The sequence below is a fragment of the Chaetodon auriga genome, chromosome 6 (genome assembly GCF_051107435.1).
Source record: "Chaetodon auriga isolate fChaAug3 chromosome 6, fChaAug3.hap1, whole genome shotgun sequence".
Taxonomy (NCBI): Eukaryota; Metazoa; Chordata; class Actinopteri; order Chaetodontiformes; family Chaetodontidae; genus Chaetodon; species Chaetodon auriga.
Window position 1 is genome coordinate 9,344,900 of NC_135079.1, and position 5,407 is coordinate 9,350,306.

Below are 5,407 nucleotides of genomic sequence, written 5' to 3' on the forward strand. Positions count from 1 at the left end.
AGTGTCAAATTCAGCGTTTGTGCTGTCACTTTCATTCAGGCATGGCTGAACTATTGGTCAATAAGCTGTTCTGAAATATTGCATGGACAATTTCCTTTTTTGGCATGTTTAACTTCTTACAGAAGAGGGACACAGAAGACAATGAGGACGAGACTATTAGCAGTCTAATAATCTGACATACAGGAAATAGACTGTCAGTATAAGCCTGCCATTGGCTGACTTTTTTGGTCACTATTTCAAACAACAACGTCCAAGCTAGCAACCGACACCCTGAGCACGGCAAGCTGTTACGAAGATTTGGCTCATGCAATAATGCCAGACATCTGAGAACAAACAAACACACTATGGAGGAGTTAGTTAGAGGAGATGCTGCTGTGAAGGTTGGTTTTGGTTTGTGAGCACACAGGACAGAGACGGACACGTTGCTGCTGCATTATAACAACAGAGTCTCTTCAACTGTTAAGAGCCACACTGTTAAAGTGGTTAAATCAACATTTCTATATAAACAGTGTGTATGTTTGGTGTGAGAACACCACTTCTAGATAAGTGTTGACCTTTGACGTTTAAGTGTGATATGAAGTAGCCCATTAAACTCCAGGCAGTGAGGTTTACAGACTTTAAATTTGGGAAAAAGTGAGCACTGGTATTGGTGCTCAGTGTTGGCCCTGAGTTTAGCTACCAGAGTGAATATCAGAAGAGAGAAAGTCAGATTCCAAGCTCTATGTAATAATTTAGCGACATTGCAGGCTGGCAGACCACTTTATTCTCCTGGGGTGTAAATATGCTATTGGAGAATGCGTCTGTCTGCTTAGGGAGGACTTCATACACAGAGGAATCTGAAGTACACGCTATTCGTCCTTCAAATGCCAGACACAAACAATCATCAAGGATGAAAAGCTACGGAACAATTTAGGGTACCCCTCAGCATCAGCCAACAGCTGTGGGCTTTCAATGAAGCATGCAAGTCAACTTTCCTCTCCTGAGGCCAAATCCTACAAACTTCGGCGGTCCTTCAGAAAAGTCAGTTTTTCTGAATCACTTGTCAGGTGATTTACTGTAAAACACGACTGCGTGATGAAAAGGAGAGAATGAGGCTTCACCCTGATGTTGGCTGACCTGTGGGGCGTCGGTGCTCGCATAAGCGCCCGGACAAAGACAGCAGACAGGCAACAGGGAGAGAGGCCGAAAGAAGACAGGACACCGCCGCAGACTTCCTGTCCCCAAAGAAGCAACGGCAGCAGCCTCTGCCTCGTCCCGGCTCTGTCCAATCAGCTCGCGTCTCACGTGGCTGGTCTTCATCTCTACATTCTGACAGCCCCTCTGCCTGTGTCTGTTTTTTCGTAACTTTTATTTGGGACAGAGGCTTTTAAGCTGCCATGTATCCCCCGCTGTTTGTACCGTTTATCCTGGTTGCCATCACAGAGCGTGGCGCCGACACACGTCAGGCCGTTCTTGGACCAGAGAAGAGGAGGAAGTGATCCATAAAGTGTGTGGTCCCTCAAGAGGAAGCAGGCAGATTGAGGCCTCCATTAACAAACTCTCACTCTCTACTCTTGTTGCCTCCTCTATCAATAACATTTTATGGGAAACACCTACACGGTTGATACCCTAAACAGAGACTTTTAAGGCAACGTTTTTGCCTCTGAAATTGAGAATATAAAGCATCTCCGCCCCTTCACTTTTCTCCCCTCATCAACTGAGGAGGAGGGACTTGAAATCTCCCATTAAGAACAGTGTGAGGACAGTTGTGTAGACGGCAACAGACTTTAAAAAGCCCTATTTAGTCTCCCAGTGGCTGTTTGACGTCATTTAATGGAGGAGAGGCTGTCTTAAGTAAACTGACAAAAATGAGAAACCTCTCTCACAGCTTACAGTTGTCATTTGGTTAAGCCTGAACACTGTAAACATCGGGGGGAAAATCGTGCACGATTCTTGCCACTTGTGAGCCTCTGCAGAGTACAATACATGCCATATGTTAAGATTTAACACAGCAGAACTTTAAAGGCTATTAATTATTTAGGTCTCAACACAGGAATCACATTCGTCTTACTCTATAATACCTTAACACCCGATGTGGCCTCAGAGTTTGTGAATCAACTTTTACATTTTTCACTTCATATTTTCTCTCTGGGTAAAAACAGCAAAGCTTCTGAAAGTGCGCCTTTCCCATATTCACATTTTCTGCAATCGAAGCATTCCTTGTCCCAAAATCCACACGGTGCTGCCCAGGAAAGGGGAGACATTATATACGTTTTGGCTACAAACTGATGGCGGTGACAATGCTTCTCGTGTTTGGCGAAGCACTTTCTCCTCCCCACGTTTTCCTGCATTTGTTCTCTTCATGTTCGTGTCGAGTCACTTTCACTCAGTACTCAACCCTGAAATATGTTTACTAGATTACCATGGAAAATGTCACAAATATAATGGTGTCAGTGAGCAGCAGCTCAGCAGAAGCATTTGCTCTGGATTAATCTATAAATGCAGCACTTTGTTGGTAATAGGGATTTCTCTGACTGACGTTGTTTAAACAGAGATTGAGAGCTGGCTCAGAGAGACGAAGAGTGTTTAATTTACCACGAAACCAAAGATTTCACTGCTATATTATGGGGCAGAAAATTACAAAAACTTAATTTCTGGAATCAAAGCTGAAAAATTCGCCCTTACTTGTTTCTGGGTGATAAGCTTTGCCTGACTCCTCTTTTGTTTAGAGCAAACGCGATTTGGTACAATTTACAGAAGGCACATGTGCCGGGGATACACTGAACATTACCCCGTGTCAGGAGTGTTTATAAGTGCCTGGTACGTGCACAGACTCTCTGTACCAGCAGATCCTGCTACCCTTTAAAGGCAAAGCCAGCGGAGATACGTGCTATTGTTGAAACAATGATTGGCAACGAGGGGTACGCATGTTTTGATCAGGGGCGTGTCCAGATTTTGGTGGCACTGACTTGTGCAGGGGTAGCATGACACACACACACACACACGCATATAGACAGACACGTTGGAATAGCATTAATTCATCATGTCTCATATATGCTTTGATCACTAACATTAACATTACAGGATCTTACAGTTTCACACACTCCTGTGTTCAAAAGTCTCATTTAAAAGATGAACAGTGGCACCATGCTAATAGAATATAAAGCCGCTGTACTCAAGTCCTCTAAAAGAAGCTGTACGTCCAAAACTCGGCAACATACAAACAAAAACAGTGCACATTCAAAAACACTTGGTTCAAACGAGGGTCCCGCCTCTCACTGCGCAGATATCCAATCATACTTTAGGATAAGGGGGTGGCACTTGGGGAAGCCAACCAGATTTCAGGGGTAGCCAGTACCGACCGAGGCCAACCCCCCCAGACAAGCTTTAGCTTTAGAATTGTCCCTAACCTCTATCTTATTATAATAATAATAAACTTTATTTATACAGCACAATTCATGCATAAAATGCAACACAAAGTGCTGAACATAAAAGCAAATAATAATAATAACACCTGTGATAAAACAATGAAAGTGAGAGGGAAAAAATGTAAAATAAAATAACATAATATAGAAGTAAAACAACTGGATAAGACAAACTAAAACGGCGGTTCGGTAAAAAGAAAGGCACCTCAGTAGAAGGCGATGTTAAAAAGATGCGTCGTTTAAAGGTGTCAGTAGATGTAGAGACCCTAAGACCTTCAGGGAGGCTGCCTCTCCGGGCCTTTTAGTTCTTTCTCTCAAAGCATTTTACATCAGTCTGTAAATATTTTGTTTGAATCTGTGGGTCTAAGGTGAGACAAAGGGAATGAAAGGCATCTGGACTGTCCTCTGTGTCTTCTGTAATCTGTACTCCGTGCTTCTGTATGAGCGCTGATACGTTTACAACGCTCCTCGCTCCACTACAGGAGGCCTGATGAATAAATCAGGAAGTTTTAAGTCAAGGTCATCTTTGTTTTCGTGTTGACAAGAACATTTTGCTGACTTTCAAATCCTGTGACGCAACAAACCCCTGACTGGGTCTTTTTTCTCTCATGGAAAACTGTAATGAGGACAACGCTGAGGACAGACATAAGCCAAATTTCTCTGAATATATGGTGCTTGAACATTTCTCCGGGTCTGCATTATGCACAAGTTACTCACGCCTCGCTGGGAGCGTTCAATAATTGAAGTGCTAAAATGGCATATGTTTAAAAATTTAAACACCCCCTTTTGCCAGACTTGTGCACTGCACTGTTCCTCACTATCCCACCAGCCTGATGTTCATGGGGGATGTGTCATATAGCAACTTGAAGAGGACACAAATAACACTGCTGTCACACAAGCAACCACAGTGAGATTATAAAAAAAGACAAGATAAAGAAATGGAAGACATCAAAAAAACAATATATGGAAAAAGGATCCGACTGCGAGTTCTTTTTTAAATTTCTACGTGATAAATCTTTGACAGTCACAATAATGACTTCTCTGTTGGAAGTATGTTGATGACAAGATCAGTTTAATCTGACGTTGCCGTGATACACGGCTTTTTAAAATACTAGCACATTAGTGGAGTTCATAATTTAGGTAAGATGTCATCAGAAATGAAATCAAACAAACAAGGTCTCCTCCGAAAACTGAAATTACAGACTGAAAAATTCACAGGAAAGACTGAATAAAATATCCAGCGGAGAGGCAATGGGAGCTGCTGAAGTGTGTCCTATCCCTGTGGTATCACATTAAGGGTTTAATGACTTCCAAAGACCCAGACCATTTCCTGTCTGTACTTCCTGGTGCTCAGACCTCTGTGTGTTGGACTTGGACTTTCCATGCTGCACTCTACTCTGTTTGGCCTCAACTGGACTGTTCCCCGGGGACGGGACCTCCACGTAGTCCAAGTGGTAAAAGCGAAAGACTTGGAACTCTGAGGCAGGCCAAACCATCAGGCCCTGGCTCTGATCTAATCTGTGCTGGGCAAGAAAACCCTGCACAGCTTGTTATTACTCTGGTGCATGAGGAAAGTGCTCCTTCCTCTACCCATGCACTCGGACGCTGGTCTCAGCGGTCCGATAAGCCTGCAGACTAACTAACCACTCAGGAATCCAAAGATCAGATCTGTAAGAGAACATATGCCCTTGGATAGATGCATGAGCACATAACCTTAAGTGTGCGGGACAAACCAAGCTTGACGCTACATTTGCATGTGTATGAGAGCGTTTTCTATTTGTTTGTATGTGCAGCTGAGGGCACATGCACGTCATGCTTAGCTGATACAGCAGGCACACCATCTGGGAAGAGCATACTCTGACGCTTTTATCCAAAGCGACTCACAATAAGTGCATTCAACCATGTGGATGCAACCCGACAATTGCAAGAAATCATGCAAGTGCATCAAACTTCATCAAATATGCTGAACTGTTTCACGTCATATGTTTGGAAAAATAGGAAAT